General features: G+C 37.4%; 1 protein-coding gene across 4 annotated transcripts in view; it reads right to left on the bottom strand.

Moving 5' to 3' along the window:
* The window catches only part of mast2 (microtubule associated serine/threonine kinase 2), a 166012-nt gene that overhangs the window by 124394 nt on the left and 16532 nt on the right, over positions 1 to 25086 (bottom strand). The window lies entirely within an intron of this gene.

The following is a 25086-nucleotide window of genomic DNA, read 5'->3' as shown; positions in this document are numbered from 1 at the left end:
AAACAGTCCCTTGTAACAATGTTACTGTGCTGAGAGACAGCCTGTCTAGAATGTGCAGAGGTGAGCATTGCTAAAAACTGGTGAAATATCAGCAGAAAGCCTCTCGTCAAGAGAGATTCGAGGATCAGAACTAACTGTTACACATACAACAATAGCCTACTGAGCTTATTGTTAGGTTTATGTTCTGTTATGTGGACCCTTATTTTGACATCCTCTTCTGTTTAATTCACTACCTGTTTCAGCGCTCCGTTTAGTTTCGGTTTCATTGGTTACTGAATATGTCCTCATTTTCGTGCCCGCTGACCACATTGTAACACTTATTTACATAGCAATATTAAATGCATATAAATAAATCAAAATAAATAAATAAATGACGATAATACTGCATATTGCGCTATTGGGCCACTCAAAATTACCCCAAGGGAAATTCCTACAGCTCTAACCATGAGCTGCAAGACCAAAGTCAAGCTGCATTTCCCCTCTGTCAGGCCTGTAGCCCCGCAGCGCTACCGTTCTCGCTTCTCACGAGACTTCCTATTTCCAACTTACCGGGACGTTAGTCCCCATGTTGCAAGGTTGGTTTTCTGCCTGGGAACGCTGGGGGGAGCAGGGAAAGTCACCATTCTCACGAGAACAGGTTATTAAACCATCCAAATAATTTCTAAACGGTTTTATTAAGTTGAAACAGTTGCCGAATGCCCCTTTAATCCTTAACACGCCTCCATAGAACAACATCACACAACCCACCATTTCACTATATGGGGCTCACTGACTGAAAACTAGCTAGATCGCAAAATAAACATGACAGATGGGGACGTTCGGCCTTTACTTAAGAGTCCAGCATCAATATTTGACCAATGATTTGCAATAAACAATATTACCGTGACAGTAATTTATTAATTTATGTCAGGAGTGCAAATCAATCATTCTGAATCAAACTGGTATCATTATCTCATAAAAAGAGATCACACATCCTTATTTATTCGCGCCTGCTTCCATTTACTTGTGATCACAGGAATGCACAAAACAACTCCATTAAGGCTTTTAATTTAAGTCCAAAGGCTTACACATTTAGATAAATTAATGAAATATCATGTTTACATCACATTTCTTTAGAAAAAATTAGCATTTCTATAAATTTTCCATGAAATTATGCGATCTGAGAAGGTTTGAGCGATCTCTCCTGTCTCACTATACTGTTATCCTTTCAGCCAGAGCAACAGAGGGAGCTCACAAGCAGAAAACAGGAGTTATACTCCGATTAACTCACATGTGTCATTTTTGACATGCAGATGCAGTATCAACAAAGACACAGGGAAAAGACAGATGAAACATGAAGCTAAATAAATACATGATTATAATCATATATGATTTGTCTTCAAGTTCTTCAAGCAGTCTCTGGTATTTCCATTTCCAAAATTGTATGTTTATTATTGTAATGGTTAGCAGAAGTAGCCTTCAGCATCGCATATAAATATATTTCTGTCTCATATGGTGATCAGAATCCCTATCGGATTGCAATCGGAAGTTATTTTGGAAAATTGCTGTTGTCTGAAAGTGAGTTTTGAGCTGAAATTGTTTTAAATGTCTTAGCCTAAATGTTGAGGTCAGCTGGTAACCTGATATGAAAACCCTCCTGATTCAGTTAACTCCATCTTTGTTCATCACCACTCCTCTCAAGACCCAGTTGGCCTGCTTTGGACCAAGGTATTCGGTGGGCCAAAAACACCAGGCCATTGGCCCAGAGGAAGGCCTGATGAGGCCCGATCAAGCCCTGGAAGTGACAGTACGCGACTGACCCTGGCACGCACAAGCACGCTCGCTAAGTTTTGGCCCGACAATGGAAAGACAGCGCTTAACTCTGTTCTGATGGCAGCACATAGGCCAGTGGATACTACATCTGGAAAGAGTGGAAGAATGTGAACTAACTAGTATAATGATTGACAGCTGTAAAAAGAACTCAAGCATGTTTGAGTATTACAGTTGTGTAGAGGACAGAAAGTGCACTTAAAAGGTATAATTCATGTAAAAATGACAATTCTGTCACCCTTGTCCTTCAAAAACCTTAAGACTTTCTTCTGTTTCAGTTGTTATTCTCTAAAAAATATTCCCCTTCAACGTAACTCAAGTATAATTTGCTTCTGTGCTACACTACCATTCAAAAGTTTGGATCAGAAAGATTTTTTTTTATGTTTTTGAAAGAAGTCTCTTATGCTGCGTTCACACCGGACGCGAATAGCGCGTCAGGCGCGAGTGATTTCAATGTTAAGTCAATGCAAAGACGCGTTACGCGCGTAAAAAATTCCTGCGGCGCGAATGAGGCGTGGAGCGCGGCGCGGTAGACGCGAATACGCCTCATTCGCGCGTCAAGTTTGCGCGAATGGCGCGAATTGAGCGTCTGGCGCGTTACGCGCGAATGGTGCATTTGGTGCATTCACGCGTTAGACGCGAATTCGCGTCTGCTGCCCGAGTTGAAAAATCTGAACTTTGGCGTCAATTCGCGCCGCGTTAACCAATCAGGAGCCTAGCTGCTTGCTGCTGTCACGTGGTGAAGTATCTGGATGCTTCAATACATTATTTTGTAATGGTTCTAATGCACAACAAAGCAACTATTTTATCACATAAAACTTGATTTCAATATATAGACATTCATTTTGTATTGAATGCTATTTATTCCATATCTAGATTATATTAAATATTATTATAATGTGAAGACAAACATACTGCATTATAAGTTCATGTCTGGACAGTGTTGTGTGTGAGAGAGAAAAAAATCACAGGACAGATTAATCACTTTTGGAGGCTGGCTCCATCATCAAAACAAAAATAAATGACAGATTAGGTGGATGAGGGCGAGGGTGATCCTCGCTCCGATGCGGGACAAAAGGTCATCAAGCTGGGCGCGGGACAGGCGGAAATACCGCTGAAAGCGGCCGTCATTCAGGCGCAGCTCCTGGAGCGAGCAAATGGTGAAACTCGACACACTGGGTCAAAGGGTCAGGTGGACACAAATACGGTGACGATGACCCCTACGCCGCCGTTCTGCTCTCCAGAGCAAATACAGAGCTGTGACTCTCTCGGTGAATGCTCGATCAACATAAAAAAGATGGCCGCAACGGGTTTCGATTGTGACGTCTAGTTTGCCTACCGCGTCTAGTTATACGCTTGACCACTTTGAATCCATCCGTAAAAAAACAAAAGTTTGAAGCGAAATTTACGCGCGTCAATTTCGCTCTTGACGCGCGAATGGATTCAAAGTGGTCAAGCGTATAACTAGACGCGGTAGGCGCGAATTTGACGCGCTATTCGCGTCCGGTGTGAACGCAGCATTATGCTTTACCAAGGCTTCATTTATTTGATAAATTGTGAAATATTATTACAATTTAAATTAACTGCTTTCTATTTTAATATTTGTTAAAATATAATTTGTTCCAGTGATGGCAAAGCTGAATTTGCAGCAGCCATACTCCAGTTTTTACAAATCATTCTAATACGCTGATTTGGTGCTCAAGAAATATTTATAAAAACAGTTGTGCTGCCAAATATTTTTTGAGGAAAATGAGATACATTTTTAGTTTTTCAGAATTCGTTGGTAAATAGAAAGTCCAAAAGAACTTTGTCATTTTTGGAGTTTGACAGCATTCTTCATTTACCATATTGAAAATCTCCTTTTGTTTTAAAAAAATATTTTCTTTAATGAAACGTTCCTTTAAACAGCGATTTGCATCAGCATACATTGCTGCTCAACTCTTACGGTCAACATGCTTTGACAGAGTATGAAAGGCAAAACCACACAGTTAACTCATGACCTCCGAATCTAGAGGCCTTAATGACTCTCTAGTGAATGCTGAATGTTTATACCCAGCTCACGTTGTACACTTGTGGCTGGGCTAATTTCACTTCCCCAGATGTTTTTCCACAGGTCTCCTCTAATCAATCTCTCCAGTCCACTCTCACATCTAGGCATTTCTCTCCATTTAGACCCAATCAGACTGACTGATGGCAGCTCACTGCTCATGCCTCAGGATGGATCTACAATATAGTAAAGAAAGCTCACTGATCACTGATAAAGACAAAGAAGATGCCTGATTGGTGATTGGGTTCAGTCTGATTAAAAAAAAGTTTAAGAATGGACTCAAGTTAAGGAGGATATGACATATGACATAAGAGGATATGTCCTGACGTAGTGCACTTGTTCAAAAGACTCTCAGATTACCATACATTCAAAAACCAATAAAGTGCAAGTAAAAAAAAAGTGCAATTTCCAAGTAAAATCAAATCCAATCACAATGTCACACAAAGATACTTAAACTTCAAGTAAAAACAAAATCAGTGCAATCTTGTGCATCAAGTAACAAATTAGTGAACAAAATTATTAAATGGAATCTGTTCCTGCAGTTATATGCAGCTTTTCTCTACAGAGGTGAGTGAGATTGACATAATAAACAATAAAAAAATACTTCCAAAACATTTATTAATCTTAGTTAAAAGTTGATTTAAACTAACATTTACTAATACATGTACTAATTAAAATCCAAAGTTCGATCTGTTAAGATTTTTTCATTGGACCAGAGCTAAGATGATCCGTTGTATTTTTATTACCTACTGTTATCAAAGATTAAAATATACTGTAACAAATGCATTGCTCATCGGTCATAAATGCTGGTTAATACATTAACGTTATTTGATGAACAGATTTAAACGCAAATGTGCGTGCATCACACGCGAAAACAATGCTCACTGGATCGACATCAAGTCAAGTCACCTTTATTTTTATAGTGCTTTTAACAATACAGATTATGTCAAAGCACTTAACAGTATCAAATTGGAGGATAGAGTGTCAGTAATGTATAATAATAAGATTAAACATTCAATTTTCAGGCATTTCATTATTGAATTCAGAGATGTCATTGTCTAGCTCAGTTTAATTTAGTTTAATTAGTATTTGTGTAATCAAATTGATGATAATCGCTAATGAAGGCAAATTGCAGAATTAAATAATAATTTTAAGAATAAAGTTAATTAAGCACAAGTTCATATCCAAAATATTTCCAGATAGCACTCCTGCTGTGTTCTTTATCAACCAAAGCTGGTCGCGGGGGCGCCGCACTTGCCATCTTTCCATTCACTTCACTTTTGCTATTTAACCAGAGCGAATGAGACGAGTGCGCGTGTGGTGTTTGTCAACGCGCCTTTGGAGAGAAGTGAAAGTGACAGCTCGGCTAGTATCGGTGTATCGATACTTCGGGAAATTAGTATTGGTACCGTTCAGATATTTCAGTATCGATATTTATCGAAATATCAATATTTTTGAAAACACTAGTATATAGTCATATCAGCCAGTCCCTACACACATTTTTGGTTTTGAGGTTTTCATGTCTGACTTTCTAATCAAAAAGAGGATTGGTTTGAAAGTGCCACAAGAGAAGTCAGCCTACACATGGCTTACCGTCTGGTACAGGACAAAATATTTTAGCACAGAAAACATTAAACAAATAACATTTACACCATTAACCTTAAGAAATAAAAAAAAAATTAAGCTGGCAGGGTGGCTAAATGAATAGATAAGTAATTTAAGATGAAATAAATAACAGAATGAGAGAAAATGTTATGCTTCTGATTTCAGTACTGCAGCTATAACAATCAAGGTAATTACAACAACACATGAGATGCATCCAGTTTTCAGCATTTGCCTCCCTTGTGATGCCCAGTGCTTCATCCGTGTATTTTGCTTGGGTTTACCATTGACTCAAACTGCAATGAAATGCACATCTTTATTTATAATCCATCAGCTCTGGTAGAGCATTTTCAAACCTAAACATTTGTTTTCTCTTTCCTGGTTTTCTCTTTCCACCCACTCCTCTTAACTCCTGGACCCACCCTGTGGGGAAAACACTGTTCCCATGAACAACAATGATAAAAAATTGTTCTAAGACACACAGGTGATACTTACAACATGTCCTTGGGCAAACAGTGAGCTAGACAAACAGTGACAAACAATGGACGACATAACACTGATGGAGGCTAAATTAAATATGAACATTTATAAACAAAGAAATAAAAAAATATGTACTCCAATTTTTTTTAAAGGGTAACTAAACCCCTGGTCAGAGCCTGACTCATCCCACTGGCAATATTTGAAAAATGCTGGAAAAGTGGGCAGAGCCCAGCGGAGGGGGGTGTGCACCTGAGATGCATCTCTTTGTATGGAACCTGCCTACGTCACCAACAACCGCTGCGTCACGAACCACCGCAAACATCCAATAGGAAAATACAACTGCAGTAGCAGCCGTTCAACCTGAAGAGGGCAGCACTCAGACGTTTTTATACCATATATTGTAGAATTAAAGCACTTTAAACCCAAATATCAAAAAATTTACTGGAATCAATGAACAGCATTTATGAAGCTCCATTCTAACAGATCATTAACTAAAAAAAGTTGTTTTAGTGTTAAGTTACCCTTTAAATATTTATTTTGTACCCTCAAATTTAAGGCAACACATTTTTTTTAAATCTGTTAAAAACAAAGAAAAGAATGATTTCCCTGATACAGCTGTCCAACAGCCTTCAGCTACATCCATGAGGAATAAAACAGCTCGTAAAACCACTCAATCCCTCAGGAATACCAACATAAACACTCTCACTGCCTGGCAGCCTGCCATCCTGTGATCTAAGAGCTACTGGCCTTTCTGTTTGCCCTAGCAGGTGAGGTGTGCTATATACCCGATCAGAGTCCACAAACACAGTTTAAACATTTCAAATAAGAGATAGCTGCTATTTATTTTCCACACAATGTCAGTAGCAATTCACACCAAGCAGAAGATATTTTATTGTTAGATTTAAAAAAAAAATCTGCCCCAATCAACTGCTTTCTTTTCATTTCCTACTTTAACATCCAGTTAAATCTATTTTTCTGACCTCAATCCTTATATAACACGACCCATTGCTTTTATATATATATATATATATATATATATATATATATATAAACGTGTTGTCAAAAAATAAGAGGAACCATGAAATAAACAATTAACATGGTTATTTGGAAATTTGGATTTCTGACATCATAAACCCGCAGCCTCTGAATAAAAGTTGCCCTTTTTACTCATGTTGAGAAATTAGTAAGTAAAAAGGGTAATTTATTTTGGGTGGGAGGGTGGAAAATGGTCATGTAAAACTACATTAAAAATGTTTTTGGTGCAAAGAACCTTCAAAAATATTATAAATGGACCTAAAGGGAAAACTGAGTGATAAAACCTCTTTGTGATATAACCATTTAATTTTTAAACTCAGAAGAAATTTAAAACAGTACAAATCCAGAAAATCCTTTACAGTGAAAGATGTACGGGAACAATCCAAGCTGCCATGCTGCTGAAAATTAAACCTTTGTGGAAGGAACTAAAACCAAAGTATCTTTCTGAAAAAAGACAGAACTTCTGCAAACAAAAAACGCTTCAGACAGTTCATCTATTTGTTACTCTCCATTTTTTCACTTAAATTGGCACTAAATTGAAAATAAGAAAAAAAGTAACCTGATGGCCTGAACGAACCTTAAAGGGATAGTTCACCCAAAAATGAACATTCTGTCAGTATTTACCCACCCTCATGTTGTTCCAACCCCGTGAGACCTTCGTTCATCTTCGGAACACAGATTAAAATATTTTTGATGAAATCTAAGAGCTGGATCCCTCCTCCATAGGCTTCTTGAGGGATTGAACTTGCCGGCCTCGAAAAGTTATTGAAGACATCGTTAAAATAGTCCAAGTGACTACAGTGGCTCAATATTAAGTTTATCAAGCGACGAAAATACTTTTTGTGCGCAAAAACAAACATAAATAACGACTTTATTTCAACTATACAATTCCTTCTCTTTGGGCCTCGAGTCAGTTAAACTAGTGTAATTGCGTAGAGGTACGTCACACGTAGGCTCACTATTGGCCTATGCTGGTCATGTGGGTGATGCGTGTGACATACAACAACAGATCATACGCTGTTAAACTAGTAACCTGACTCAAGGCCCAGAGAGAAGGAAATGAATAGTTGAAATAAAGTCGTTATTTTAGTTTTTTTTGCGCACAAAAAGTATTCTCGTCGTTTGATAAACTTAATATTGAACTGTAGTCACTTGAACTATTTTAACGATGTCTTTAATAACTTTTCGGGGCTGGCAAGTTTCAATCCCTGAAGAAGCCTATGGACAAGTATGGAGGAGTGATCCAGCTCTCAGATTTCATCAAAAATATCTTAATCCGTGTTCCGAAGATGAACGAAGGTCTTACGGGGTTGGAACAACATGAGGGGGAGTAAATACTGACAGAATTTTCATTTTTGGGTAAACTAACCCTTTAATCATCTCCAGCAGACCTGAGTAAGTAATCCTCAAATCTTCAATCTAATCCTCTCTGCCTCAACTTCCAAATGTGATGTGACTTCTCGACTTATGTGCGTGCCCACAACGTGTGTAATGCCAACTGTACATGTGCGTCGCAGCCAGAAACACAATGTCCCATTAGTCAGTATGAAGTCTGTATGCTGATGTCTTCCAGATGTGGTGTAGGTATTCAAGCTCTGCTGAATGAAAGGGTGGACGTTTGTGCAGTAACTCCATGGGAATGACAGGACGATGTTCTCATTCGATGGGGCTGTGCCAGGGTGTCGGCCCGCCTAGCCAGCTGGGATGGCCTTGAGAAGTCATTCAAGAAAAGTATGATACTTGCATTAACGTGGAAATGCGGCAAAATCTAAGGTCTAATTGCACTTGAAAGAGGCCTTGTTTTTGACAGCTATAAAAGTGTACTGTACAACATACACCCGTTCAAAGGTTTGGGGTCAGTAAGATTTTTTTTTTTATATATATAAATAATACTTTTATTCAGCAAACAATTAATTAAATTAATCAAAAGTGACAGTAAGGACAATTACAGTTTTACAAAAGATTTCTGCTTCTCCGCCATTTATGGGAATTTTCGGCTTTCCACTGTAATATGGTAGGGGCCGCTATGACATCTTCTGAAAAAGTACAGAATCTCCAGATCAAAAGACATGTGAAGAAGCAAAAACAAGCAATAGCATATAAGCAGATGTATATGTAAAATAATGCGATCATCAACATTAAACAGCATTTAAATCAAAACTATCTAACGTTACTGAATGAAATGTCGACCCAGGACGAGGTATAGCACTGTGAGTTTTGGGAGTATTGATGGACTCGATCTACTCCATTCGTAGTTTTTGACAAAAACACGATTTTCACAGCTTTTAGCTCAAAATGTTGCTTTTTTATGAAACTTACCCACATTAAAGTGTTGATAAAAAAGAATGCATTAAGCTTTTTTTGTTTAGAAGCAGATGCTCTAGTTCTTTCTTTTGATATATTGCATGTTCAGATATTCATACAACCAAATATTTAGGGGTCCGTACAATTTTTGTGGAAATGATCAAAAATGCTGCCGGTGGCTGGCAACTTTTTTTTTTAAACGCTGGAGGGGAAAGAGTTAATAAGAATTGTTTCTTGAACATAACAGAATACAGCATATCAGAATAATTTGTGAAGGATCATAATTGCTCCACAATTTCATAATATTACCGTTTTTACTGTATATTTATCAAATAAATGTAGCCTAACACCGTGTTCTAACTACACGCGACACGACGCCACGACACACGATAAAAGGTATCTTTTCTATATTAGTTTTTTCCTAACCAGCCGCGATAGCGACACGGCGATTCTATTTTTGAAACAGTTTCTATTTTTCTGTAACGTCGCGCTGGAGTGTGACTAAGTCGCAAACACAAAGTGTGGCAATGATAATCTCAGGTACTGTTTATGTGCTTTATTTAATGTTAAAAGCGTGTAATGTGACTTTGAATATCATTTAGTGCTCCCAGCTTTGTAGCTGTAAAAGTAACATTGGATAATGGATAATTCACCTCAGATCTTGAATTTAAACAAATAGAAACAAGAACGTTCAAACTGTGAACAAGTGTATTATTTGACAAAGATTGTTTTAGTAACTCAGTAGCCTATGTATTTGAAAAATGTTTAAATGGTGTAATATTTGTGAATTTGATTATGTAGCCTACTTATCCATTTTTTTGCGATTGCCGTCAAAATCACTCTCTGGTGCTGTGCAGTTGCCACGAGAGCCCTCCCACGTGCTGTTCTGATTGGCTGTGGGTTTTGATTGATTTTTCTGCATCTTGCGGTCGCGTCGTGTCTAGTGTGGACAGACAAATTATTTGTCGGTGGAATCTTATCACATCGCGGCTGGTTAGGACACGGTGTTAGTGGGCATAAGAGACTTACTTTAAAAAAAAAAAACACTAAAAAAAACTTACTGACCCCCAGACTCCTTAACAAGTGTAGATGAAACTATTACAATCAAATCCTCAATTAGAAGGGGAATATTTGCTTATCTTTTTTTCTGTAGTTCACTTGCTATTGAGGTCATTGAGTCACCCTGAACACTTCGTACTAGTGTAATATGACACAGAGTCATTTTCTTTGGAAATCTGTAAGAACTAACAATAAGACATCAAAAATCCCACTTGTAGTTTCATAATGTCACAACATGATGCAAATTGCAATTGTGCTAAATTAACATCCAACATCTTAAGTAGTATTGATAAGTTTTCAAGCTACTGTCTGCTCCCATTTTCACAAAATCTATATGGTTGCACCCACAGCTTTTATGCATCTGTAACTTCACTACCTAGTGATAGACGTGCCGTTATCATATTAGCATGTCAAAGCGAGACACATAATGCTTTCAAGAAGCAATGTAACTAATGCCAAAATATTTGAACGTGTAGTTGGAACAAAATTCCTAATCAATTAATGGAACTGTAGCTACTAACTTTTGCAACAAAAACATTAAAATCTAGTTTGTTTTTAAAATAATAAAAGAGAATTCCCAAAGAGAGCTAAATTCAATGCAGCTCTAGAATTCAGTCACAAAGCATTTTTAACATTTGTCTTCTAAGTAGTTTCTCACACAAAGTGCATTTCCTTCCCTAAAAGAAAAATGGTTGTCAAAGAAAGCTAACTGCATAAAAACATGTCAACTATGACTGCATCACCCAGGGCTTCACCTCTGAAATGTGAAAGAACTCTCATCAGAGCTCAAACTGCCAAGCACATGAGTAATGGTTCAGCAGTGCTTCTCCTGGCTTATGTAATTTTGTGTTACACAGTGTAACACGACTCTGCCAGTTCTCCAGTTGAACCCCACCACCCCCTAACTTTCCAAGCCAAGACAACCAATAATGCTGCGTGCAATGGAGAAGTGAGAAGACAGACATCGAGCCAAGACCTGAATGTGAACTGAAAAAGACTGGAATTGACTTATTCAAAACTAGAACCAGGCTAATCAAACAACTGCCTTGTAACACATGCTAAGTTTCTTTGGACCAGTTCTCTGTGAGAGGAGGTCTTGAATGATTGGAATTTATGGAATTGTTTCTGATTATTACATAAATGTGTGTTCGTTTAAAAAAATAACTTCACAGAATAGTCAAAAAACTGTAAAATTGTTAATGGATGTTTTCTTGCCATACTGTGTAAAAGTACACAGATGGTGTAAATCTGCTTCAGAGCTGCTAAAATTTATATATAACCCATTACAGTAAACCATGTTACATCCATTACATTTGACCATTTATACTGTACTAACCAGAATTACAGCATAAAGAATGGTGCACTTCATGTATTCATCTTATGTTCATATCTTCAAGTTTAGTATGTGTTAACTTAAAGCTTCTTTCTGTTTCAGAGGAAAAGGATTACTCTTCTGAGAGAAGTCTGGACAGATGAGGAGATGAAAGATAAGAAAAGAGATAGAGAATGATAATTCTTCAAAAGGATGTATCAAGAGACAAAAATCAGATTTACAATAGTCCTTCCAAATAGACTTGACATGTAATAAGCACAAGGTTTATTGCACACATGCATGTCTGTGAGAACTGATTACTGGAGAGGATTACATAGAACAAATTCAAACTGTCTCTGTATGGCCGAGATCTGAGTTAATACTGTAAACAGCCCCTGATGGAATCTGCACATTTTTTCAGCATTATTGGCACTGATTTCTGCAGAATAGATTTAAAATAGGGATGCTAACTTCAGTCAACGGTCAATTAATTGTCGATAATAATTTAAATCAATAAAATCTATTGATGGTCGATTAAGCAAGGTCATCAGAGTCTGTAGTTTTGAAGTACGTGCACTGCATGTGCAAAACATATGCAGCAGACACAAAAGGAAATATAAAGCGAGCACACCGTGGTTGCGTATTCTAAATGTATTAATGTCCTCAAGCCATGCAATGGATTAGGTAGGCTAGCCATTTATATCCAAGCATAATTAACCTAGGGTCCAAAAAAAACTCCAAACAAGTATTTTTACTGAACATAAGAACTACTTGTGTAAACACCACAATAAAAGTACATATAATAAACAACAAGTAATAAGATCCTGGTTGACGTGTGATGATCTTCTAGGGCTGTTTCAGCACTTATATTCTATGGCACACGGTAAATCAAGACCTGTCAATCTGAACGATCAAACCAATCCAAGGGCGCTCCAGCTGTAAAACGAGTCCGATATGTTGCGTTTGGACTCATTCTAACTGCTCTAAATAAAGCTCTAAATAAAGATACTGTATGTGATCTACTGTGGTTTACGCAACACAGGCTCATTGAAAAAACGTTCCTGTGGCAACATTTCTGCAAAACGCAAAATGCGTACCATTTAGGGCTGTAATGTCCCAGTCGATTAGTCGATTAATTGTTCGATACGTTCTGGTTAAATTCGACTAAAATTCTGATTGGTCGTTTTTTTTTTTTTTTTCGCGTTCATTTCATCAGTTTTGCCGCATTCATTTCATCAGCTTTGCCGCGCTCATTTCATCAGGGGAAAGTACTAAATGCTAATGGGGGTGTTTTCAGAGTACCCCTGTTTCACAGGTAACAGTCTGTCTTCAGAACACCCCCTTGTTTTCACTTTTTTTTGGATTACCCCAACCCACTGGAGAAGAGAGACAGATAAGTAGGCTATAGAAGGTTTGATGCTGAATATTATTTAATTGTGAGCGTTTAATAGTCAGTCTTCTTCTAACATGTCAACAACAAAGACATCGACAGTGTGGCAGCATTTTGTTAAAATTGATAACGGGAAAAAGGTCGAATGCAAAGTTTGCAGGCAACAGTTTGCCTTCCACAGCTCGACGACAAACATGACATATCATCTAAAAGCGGTAAGCTTGTCTGCTTAAGGTTGCCCTGTCTGTTTTGAGTAGGCTATTATGAACATATCGGAATTGGTGTATCAGTTATGCACTTTATTTAGTTTCTGTTCTTGATCTGGTTTGTTTAATAAATATTCTTTTTTTTATTAAAGTGGACGTGCCTTTTGTGTTTATTAAGAGTAAAAGCTTTAAGTTAATAGTCTATTCGTGTATCAGCCACGAAGCTCAGAGCACACACGAGGAGCACAGAGCTCAGCTTCGTGGCTGATACACGAATAGACTATTAACTTAAAGCTTTTACTCTTAATAAACACAAAAGGCACGTCCACTTTAATAAAAAAAAGAATATTTATTAAACAAACCAGATTGATCCAATTAACCAATTTATCCATATATAAGGCGCCCCGGATTATAAGGCGCACTGTCGTTTTTTGAGAAAATTAAAGGCTTTTAAGTGCGCCTTATAGTGCGGAAAATACGGTAATCCATTTAGGCGGACAAAAAGGCTACCAATTACTGCGCACATTGCACAGCTAATTAATTTAATGGGGGTTTTTTAACATCATTTTTAGTCGATTTTTAGTCGAAAATGTCAGGACTTCGTTCGACCAAGATTTTCTTTGGTTGAGTACAGCCCTAGTACCAATACGTCACTGCAGTTTCTAAAAGAAATTAACACTAGACACTAGTAAACAGCAAGCATTTTCAATCGTTTTTACACACAATTATGATTACAGGGGCAGATTATGGATTAATAAAGACTTGTTTTCACGCGGCTCCTTGGACAATTATGTTATGACCACAAAACACTTTTTACCATAGTGCATGATTCGTAAACGAATATATTTTGGAGTTTGCATCACCTAACCAGCTCCATATGTTCAGTTTTACTGACTTATTAAGCTTGCTCGGTAGCTCAGCTGGTACAGAACTGTACTTGTGATCCGTAGAGTTTGGGTACAAATCCCGTGAAATACGAGACACGATATAAGAGCTCAAAGTTCCAAAACAAGCTTAAATACCATGGTTACGATTATGTTTTTATGTCGCATTTGCTTTTGTTAACACTATTAGATAGATTTATGGTATAGTGTAGGTGTAAGTTATTTTAAAAACTGATGGAGCATCAAACTTTTAGCGCCACTCACCGGACATTTCAATTCAGAACTGCAATGATACATACAAACTCCGACGCACACTCACTGGACATTTCACTTTGAAACTGTCGCAAAACATCCGCAACATATTTTGCGTTTGCAAACATGTTGCCACTAGGGATGCAACGATTACAGATTTTTGTAAGTACGATTATTGTCTGAGAAATATCACGATTATTATGCATCAATTAATTTCACAAAACTACTAATGTTTAATATCACATGAACACTCACCGCAGTGTTCATTTTGATTTACTTTAGTCATAGTCTTTTGTCTAAAATGCCATTTAGTTTTAGTCATATTTTAGTCATCTGAATTGTTTTGTTTTAGTCTAGTTTTAGTCGATGAAACACAATAAGATTTTAGTCGACTAAATCTACAGTAGATTTAGTCGACTAAAATATAATGGGTTTAGGTCAATTGTAATGCATTAATTTAGAATTTCTCTAAAATTTCCAAACCCACATACTCCCGGAGAGAACATCTATTAACCCATTAATATGAATGATTTTTGAACATGCAATACAGACACAGATTTAACTACTGTGACTTAAAAAATTTCTGAAAAATTAAAACCACCTTTGCTAAAGTAAAATAGTCTTCTTTTCAATGAATGATATATGCTTCTTTATAACTACTTGCATACATCATTCTTTATTCTTTCAAGTAGACATATTTATTTGTATGAATATAATTAATCCTTATTAAAGCTATTAAAAAACAGTGAATGCTTTTCTCTTTTCTTTTGTTGCTTGATCAATATTAAGGACACAGATCGCATTAGGTTTATTATCCACTATCACTTTAAGACGTCGGATCATGTCCAATGACATGCGGATCCAATTGCACTGATGCACATCCGATACTCTCACAACTGTTTAAGACATAACCGACATAGTTTACATGAATACTCTCCAAATCGGACATTTAGACCGAATGTTGTGTGTATTTTTCTATTCAGACAGAATAGAAAGAGAGCTCAATTCAGTACTCGCGCGCTGTATAGGTGTCTATGTGCATGGCTGCACGCTTCGGGTCGGGTGTGTGCGCACAGAAAAATGTACCGAATAGAGCTCTTTTCTGCATCGGCACTCTTATTCAGATCGATATGTCTGCTCTACTCATTCTCCCAGACGTTTACATTTTTTAACGTTTTAAGGGACCACTGGGTAGATCAGCACGTTACAGTACAAATGTGCGCACTGCTGACTTAAGGCGTTTTTTCGGTGGAAATAGAGCGTCGCTGCTTAGTCCCTCTGCCATAGTGACTGACGAGCACGGCACTTTAAGCTGGTGCACCGCTGGTGTAACTGTTTTCGTTTTGTGTTAGTTGCAAAGTTTCCGTTCCGTGCAGAACACTCGGTGTAGCATAGTCTTTACGATTAATTAACCGTGACATTTTAAAGCGCGGTTAATTGTGAAATCCGGTAATCGCTGCATCCCTAGTTGCCACAGGTACGTTTTTCCAAAGAGCCAGGGTTGGTTTTACCAATGTTTTGCGAAGTTACAAACAAAAACGTGGCACTAAACCATAATGTTTACTGTTTACATGTGTGTCGGCAGCGCCTTCTCATATAAATACTTGGTATAGTTTGGTTGTTGTATTCAGCTAGTTAACCCTTAAAGACGTATACAGCCACTGGTGGCTAGAAAAATTGTTCTTTAATGTTTAATAACTTTTGAACTGCTAATCCAATCTGTATGCTTTAAAAAGTCCCACAAAGAGGAGATTCACAGCTCTTCTGTGGTAACGGGTTAATCGCGTTTGGACATTCAGATGCTCCACAGTGAATGTGATTGCGTCATCAAGTTTTGATCAGCAAATACCACTAGACCATTTAAGAAGATCGATGCATTTATTTACGGGTTGAGCAGAGAGGCTGCACAGTTTGACCACCAGGCAGCGGCCGCACACCAAGCCGCCGGAAGGTGTTGCTAAGAACTTGCAACTTGCAACCTCATAGGCATTATTGTTCTGGATTAGTGGGAGTGGCTTGCAGAGCTGTGCAACGTGGTGCATTGTGGGAGTTGTGGTTTTCAATACAAATGCGCCCTAAAGTTACTTTCTGTCTTTACTCAGTCAAGAAAGCACCAAATTAGAAATTTTTGTTACATTTCGACTACATATATGACCCATTTTCAATAAAGATGAATGTTCCCATGGGTGAAATGCCCCTTTAAGTAACGGGAAAACTTAGTAGCATCTCCATCCCCATTTAAAATATTGTAAAATATGTAAAAGGGAGCTGGGACTGGCTACTTATTAATAGCTGGAAACATCAAATTAGTCTCAATATTTATTCTACAAACACACAAGGAATTTTAGGAACATTGGACGGTTCCAATTCAATGGTAAACTGTGGTGTTCTCCATTCTGTAAGCACAGATTCTGTGTGGGCCTGTTCATAAGCACAACTGCAGCTCCAGAGTTTAGAGAGGAGCTATGTGAGGACAAGACAGTCATTAGATGTTCAACAGGTGAATAAATGGAGTACCAGAAGAATTAAGCTGGGACACTGCAATCATTTGCACAACATTACAGGTATACGATTACACGGAAGGCAAGTCTCAAGTTTAGCTGCATTACCCACATCTGAAACTCTCCGAGCTTCCTTTGTTTTCAGAGGTTATTTAAAGGAGAATATAAAGATCAGGCCACACATACAGGGGATCAGAAATTATCTCTTGGGGCAAGGAAGAAATGCATGATGGCAACTGACATTCATTTTTACACCATACAAAACAACATTAACAGTGAAATATTTGCTTAGTACTATTATAAGTAAAAGTAGTAGGCCTAGTATGGATAAGGGTGTCACGATTCCGTTTTTAAATCGAAATCGATCGAAATTAATTCACAATCTCAAAAATTGAAATAAAAAATGGAATCGTCGATGCTGCCACGCACCCATGTCGCGCCCGTGATGGAAAGTTTGGATCGTTTTACTGACTCTATTGTTCAGTCTCGTTCATCAAAATTAACTAATCTTTTTTCTAGTCATTTCAGGGGCTTTAAATGTTATACTTTTAACAGGCAAATTTACGACACTAGGGATGAGTCGCGATCTTCGAATAGTCGAACTGCGTTCGAAATTCGATCATAAAAGTACTTTTTCGAATATCGTTATATTTTTGCGCAATTCCAATGTGTCATAATTGACGGCGCGCCAAATGTCACAGATCGCGCCGCAGGGTATTTTCCTGTCGGGGACACAAGGTGTCACTAACATGAATGAAACCCCCTACTGCGCGATAGGATGCCAGTGTTTTATACATAGTGCAACCAAACAACAGAAGAAGAGCACCGTGACCGTTAACTCTGCGCCCAACAGAGGTGGGTAGTAACCTTTACTGTCTATGGTAGTAACCGTCTACAAAGTAGGCTACATTTACTTCCTTGCGGTGGGGCGCAGTTCCTCTCGTTACTTTATTTATGCAATACATGCTGTTAAATGCATAGTTTATTCCAAGCGCGCTGCATCTTTTTTATGGGCATGAGCAATGCTCAATTCACAAATGAATCACTCTTTTGAGTCGATTCTGTTCAAAGACTTCATCAAACAAGTTGGCAGATCTGTCTTAATCGGTTCACAAATCAGTTTGAATGGTCTGTTCAGTTTCCTGCACGCACTGAATCCTCTGAAGCGCTTTCAATTCACACTCGGAGTCGTAACAGGAAGATTTAAGAACATCAAGAGTGTTGGATGAAGTGGCCGTGGGCCTAACAGTTACAGTTTAGTCTAGTGAAAGCAAATCTGCAAATGCATCATATTTTTGCCAGCGATTAAGATATGTATTAGTTGAACATCTTCGTAAGCTGTCTGTGAATGAATGATTCCACAGGACGATACATTCGAGTTCATTTCATTCAGGTAATACATTTTACAACCAAACAGATTATTACGCGACGATAGCACTACTACAAGTATGGTGACATTATCCGTTTTTTGAACATGTTAATTTATAGGCTACATTAAATAAGCTACCATTGTCCCCAGTTTATGAAATTAACACCCGCCATCCCGCGGTAATGTGTGTGTATTGCGCAGTGGCATCACACGAATAGTTTTCATTGAAACTAATTTGTTTAAAAAGTAGGCTATTGCAGTAACAAGGCAGGTTCGCATAAAATTATTATGACATATGACATTATTTTTTTATCTAACGAGCATCTGGTTTGGCGATGCAAAAACGGACTGTCGTGCTTATTGTTTTTTTCTTCTATGTTAATTTTGTTTAAAAAAGGACGAAAACATGTTACTTGTTCAATTAATAAACAGTTTGTTTGATGCCAAATCGCTAAAGATGAAATTGGCCTCCCTTTCTGTCATTGTGAGTGTGCGTTTTTTTTTTTTTTTTTTTTTTTTGATTTTCGAACGATAATCGACTTTTGCTCCTCGATTTTCGAATGGCATTTTTGGCAGTAATTCACATCCCTATACGACACCTAATCAATCTTGATCATATTCTGAATTAAGAAATCATTATAATGCAGTCAAAAATAATTTACAGGGAACATTAATAATTACTTGACCTTCCGAGTTCATTTGTCGCATGACAGAGGCAATGAACGGATCGTTCATGAACGACTCATCACGGCGCAGGGAAAAATACACACGTGTTGAAAGGCTGTGATTCCTCTGACTTAGATTCTATGTCCGAGCCCGAACTTGGCCCGACCCGGGCCGATATTTCCCATCACTATCCTCGGGCCGGGCTCTTGATCTATAGACGTGCACTCCCAACGCAATAGAGTGCGGCGCGGGACTAGATTTGATGGCCGAGTGCGAGCGCGGGCGTTAATGCACTCACTCTGTGTGTGCGGGAGAATAAAACGATTCGCAGACTCCCGCAAACTAGAAATATCTATGAATAAAACATAAAAACTAATAAATTTGTATTTATCTGTTGCAGAAAAGCAACAAGAACAACTAAAACAAAATAGAAACGATTTACAGGCCAGAGATTCTATTTATAACATGTTTGCAGCGTTGAGCGTTTTAGCCAATCACAGACATATGTGTTGATTTCTTGAACGCAATGGCCAATCAGAAGCATTTAAGATAGACTCTCCTCAACGCTCAAAACAGACTTTTTGTTCAGTGCTGAATTCTGTAAGCTGGCAAATCCTCTAATTATAACAAACAAAGTGTAGGCTATATATTATGAAAGATTCATTGTGCAGTCAGCTTCATTGATAATAACAAAGATTTGTGAGATTGCGATTAACTGATGTCAGCTTTTTAGGAGCAACAGCAACCTGGGCTTAAAAAAAAAAAGTAAAAATCGATAATCGAATCGAACCGTGACCTTAGAATCGAAAATGTAATCGAATCGAGGATTTGGAGAATCGTGACACCCCTAAGTATGGACTTTATATAATAATTATTATTATTGAATAATAATTAATTTATCATCACCCTAGGGCCATGCGCCACATTTTAAAAAGGTGAAGCCATATATTTAGAGCACAGACTCTAATCTGCCTCTTGCAGATGTGAAAAAGAGCACCAAATTCAGACCAACAAGCCCCAGCCTATTCTGCCCCAAATACAGCGCTGTAAGGCACAGCCTACAGGACCTACAGGGGGGTAATAAGGTCACACTCAGAAATCCTGTTACATGCCCACTATATTATCCATAATATTGACAGATGGCTAGTCAATGTTACTTGCAAACTTAAAAAGAAAGAAAAGAGGTTCATGCTAAACTGTAAACATCCCCTGTAATCGATTATCTTCTTTCATAAATACCTCCAGAGGTCAAAGAGTTTAAATTATTATTCTTTCTGCCAGAGGCGTGCTCTGACCCTGATCTAAAGAAACAGGGTTAAGTGCAATAAAATGTCACAAGCCATCAGTTCTGAATAAAAGAACAAAGCAATGTTAATTTGGCTTCAATGGAGTTCACAGAGAGTAAATAAAGGAACAGAATAGGATTACTATAAATATAAATGTACAATCAATACTTGGAATGTGAAAACTGATCATCTGTTTAATTTCAATTTCAAACATGTAATCATCAATCAACAAATAATAATTTTATTTGGCCAATGTTAAATAATAAATCCAGATCAAGTGGCTATTTGCAAATAGTGTTAAATTTAAACTAAAACTAATATTGGTAGGGAGCATGCAAAAAAAAATGAATAGTTATAAACATAAAACACACACGTACGCACACACGCACAAACACACACACACACACACACACACACAGACACACACACAGACACACACACACACACACAGACACAAACACACACAATAAAGCAAAAATATAAGTAACAGTAACAGAAACGTCCAGTGTTTTTGTCAGTAGTATTAAAATAATTGTAGCCTAGTTCTTACCATGTTTCTTTGGTTGGAATAGATAGCCTGTATCTTTGGTGAGAAAAAACACACCAACAACAAGCTATACTCCTCAGATAATATCAGAATTGGATGATCCTACTTTGGGAAATTCAAACATTGGAATTGGCACAAAACATAGATTGACTCATCTTTCTCGAGAAAATTTAATCTACGGTCCAGTGTACTGTTCGAAGTATGGGAAAACAATGAGTATTTATTTATATAGCTAGCTGGAGGGGTCATCAGTTTCACACCAATCAAAACACTTGGCCCAGAGCATCACCCCCCAACGTGTGATGGGTCTCCGCGAGCTCAAGGCAGGTCATTATCAGGAGAAAAAAGCCTTTGGATGGTCCACTCCCCACTGTGCTTGACTGCAATGCCCTTTCACTGAGCTAATCAAGGGAAAGTTCATAGGCTGCCTGAGCCAGAAGCACAACATCACTGTCTACAACAGATTCATTACAGTGGGAACTGAACACAAAAGTTCCAAACACTGGACAATGAACCGACAATGAACCAACAATGAAGTTAGTTTGTTAAGGCAACGGCCTTTAAATCTGCAGAGGAGAACATTTTCGCCCCTGGATTGTAACTTGACTTCAACATGAGTCTGCATGCGTAATATACAGACATTCTATTATTTTTTTGTGAAAACATCAATTTGCAATGTAAAATTTGAAGTGTCAGTGCGGTTTTCTAGACTACTGTTAATCACATAAAGCCAAGCAAACAATTAAAGCAGAGAACTGCATGTTTCTATTCATATTCTAATGCTGTAATTGTTGTTTTCCACGGGACTGAATTTTATAAGTGCTAAACTAGACGACTGACATATGGAAAGAAAAGGTCTCCCTCTGAAGAATTTTGTGTCCGTCAGAATCTGTGACAATAGCTGTCCTGTCTTTTTTCATTAACATCAAAGTGTCTGAGGTTCTAGCCTAAATGATCATCAGCCTAAGTAGGAATCAGAAATGAGATGGCTTTGCAGCTCTGCCAGATGAACCCCATGAATGCAGACACATATCAGCATATTAAACGTTAATGTCTTTAATGCCTCAACATTTTTAAAAACAAGTTTAAAAGCTTTCGTGCTGCTTTTCAATATGGAAGGCAATAAAATTAACCCTGACACTTAAATAGTTATTCCTGTGTTACAAATATTTAAATTATTACAGAAGTAGCCTACGGTTTATAGTTCAGATATAAACACTGATTTCTACGGAAGCGATCAAAACAGAGCAAATCAACTATCAACTTTTTAAATTAACCTGGCGCTTGTATCGATTACATCGCTATGCCACCAAGTGTAACTGTTAAAAATGTATTTGTCATCAATCTGAGAAAATAAAGTGTTAATCATAAAGATATTTTTGTCATTGAATCATTCATTCTAAGTATTAATAAAAAGAAATACTGATTAATCCAGTAATAAAATTTATGAGCGAGTCATTGAATCATTCATTCAAACTGTTTTTTTTTTAAAAATAATTAATTCAGATTAATTAAACATTTTAAATAGACTGGCATTAAAATTTTGTCAGAACCTCTAGTAAATACATGTTATTTTGATTAGTTGTTTAGGAGAATTGGGATCTAAAAAAATAAATTTAAAAAACTTGATTCTTAATCTATCCAGAATTGTGCAGCTTTTTTAAAAACAAATTTAAGAGAGAACAGTTATTGTTCTCCTGAAATGATTAATTTCAGTGGTCTATATGGTGTGATGGTGTCTACAAAATTAGAACAGGCAAGATGAAGTTTTTTTAATTCCCTCCACCCCGTCTCTGTCTACCGGCAGGATTAAAAAAGAAGAGCAACTTCAAAACCTCCACAGTAATTAGAGGGCGATGGAGCGTGACACTCCAGACTCTCTCAAAATCTAGCGCCTCATTGAAAACCCCAGCCATTAAATGGGATTTTACTTTGCATAAACTGATTAACAAACAGCACGAGATCATTTTCCATTCTATTTCTACATAAATTATGCCCACTGGTGATAAGACTTAATCATTTTCATCTCATCAGTATGAGCTGCTGTATAACCCTCAGATCATAAATTGGAGCCATGAACTTGTGAATGTGTTTGCATGTGTTTTTTTATTCTATATGTGGTGAAGTCTTTTCCATTAAATGATTCAGTGCTAAATCTCACACCTATCAGCTTCTCCCTGCATGCCTCCAGATATTAAATGTAAGGTGAGCACACAAAGCAGATAGAAAAGCCAATAATCTAGAAGAAATTCTTACTGAGCTGAAGTATAGGGTGGGCTTTATGGCATGGGTTATAAAATTTAAATAAATTAAACTGGTTTACGTAGGTCTCATATTTAAATAAAAATAATAGGAGAATATGGGTGCGTGAGCCTGTGTGCTTGTTTAAATACAGAATTCAAACAGGAGGAGGCAATTAGTCTAACTTCTACATAAACTAACATTGACAATGAAGCATACAGTACTCAACAATTTGGCTCTAAATGCAAGTTTGGTTTCAGCCAGCATTGTTTTAATCTCAATATTTTTGATGTGTGACATACACATTCCAGAATCTTATGCTGGATACCCATGTTATGCTGCCCTACAAAATGCAAAATAAATAAAAACATTGTCAAAAGTTACATATGACTGAAATCAGGTCTCTTAAACATAATTTGCTTTACAACAATGACAAGACAATAGCACAACAATAGTTGTGTTTGTGTTGAGGTGCACAGGAACTCTTTGCGCAGTACAGAGTCAGTCAGTCAGTTTATTGTTTCTGCATCACTACATTCTGCATCTGGACAGCGTCAATTCCAGCCTTGCCAGAACCACATAGAGCAGCAATTCCCAAACTGTGGTCCGTGAGGGTACTGCAGGTGGTCCGTGGAAAGGCAAAATAAAACAATATTTTTTTACTTTCATTTTACCAGGAAATTCACCCCAAAAAAAATAAAAAGTAAAAAGTATATGTAGGCCTATATTGATATACATTTTTAATTAAATTGTCATGTTATTGTGCGATTACTAAAATAGGCTAGTGGCACTCGGCCGTGACGTTCAAGTTCAGTGCAGTTAGAACCACAACATGGAACGGTGGATAGCAACAGGTTCTCTGAAGAGAAAAGAGGCAGAGGTTACCATTATCACATGACACACATGGTCTTTATAGGCAGTTTATATGAAACGAAATGTTTATAAATGGAATGAATAAGGCCTGTTATTATTTTAAGTGGAAAAACTCAAGCCTACTTTTTGAGGACTGGTAAAACTGAAGATTAATAATCCCCTAAAGTCGCCAAAGGTTTTGAAATGTTCACTATATCCAAGTGTTCTTATTACTGTACAGATTTCATACTCCATTGCTATGGAAATAAGTTGTTGTTCAAATGAACCTGATTATGCCCTCGGGCGCATGAGTAAATAAATAAATTAAATATGTGGCAGCCGTTGTGTGCAGTAAACTTTCTTTTAACAAGCCTGCTGTAGGCTACTGATGTGATGACCAGTTATAGTTTTAGTGCTAGTAAGCCTATTTAGAGGTGCGGATTAATTCAGGTACGACTGTGTAGACATATTTTATTATGTGTATTATGAGGTGGTCCGTGAAAATTTTTGATTACAAATAGTGGTCCACACACACAAAAAGTTTGAGAACCCCTCACATAGAGAATCACAATCAATACCGATTTACACACACAAACATGGCGAGTGCACACAATAATGAACACTGGACTTACAGTTGTGGTCAGAATTAACCCTCTGGGGTCCTGTGTGTTTTTGGGGTCCTGGAGCATTCTGACATGCTCTAACATTTGTGCTTTTTTCAGTTATTTATAAACATGTTAATGGCAAAGGTGTAAATTCACTCTATATAGCACAAACAGGGCTACCATAATATGTTAGCAAGATGTATGTACATGTTTGTATTTTTGAGAGAATATTGTTTATGCATGGTTATTGAAAAAACTAAAACTTAAAGTCTCTGAAATAAGGCCACAAAACACATACTAAATATGTGTCCACAAGACCTTTGACTAATGGATGTTCTCGCCTAGGATTTTTGCTTCAAAATGATCTGAAAATCATCCTTCCAAATCATTAACATAAAACAATACATTGATTTAAATTTAGTAAAACACTTTTTGTTTGGAAAGGCAATATGCGAAATGGGCGAGACTCATGTATAATGGTCTGATTCACACCTGTGAAGACAAAAGACCTGCTTAATGAGCCTGCATAATGAGCTTTTCACAGGTGTGTCACTGAGCCACAAGAAAGAATACAAGGACACAAGAAAAGAAATGTGTATATATACAACAAAATTGGTTCACAGTTGGAAACATCTATAA

Source organism: Siphateles boraxobius, unplaced genomic scaffold (genome assembly GCF_051911475.1).
Source record: "Siphateles boraxobius isolate OS27281-9 unplaced genomic scaffold, OSU_SipBor_1 41, whole genome shotgun sequence".
Lineage (NCBI taxonomy): Eukaryota > Metazoa > Chordata > Actinopteri > Cypriniformes > Leuciscidae > Siphateles > Siphateles boraxobius.
The sequence above is the reverse complement of the archived record's forward strand: the minus strand, read 5'-3'. Positions and strand labels throughout refer to the sequence as shown.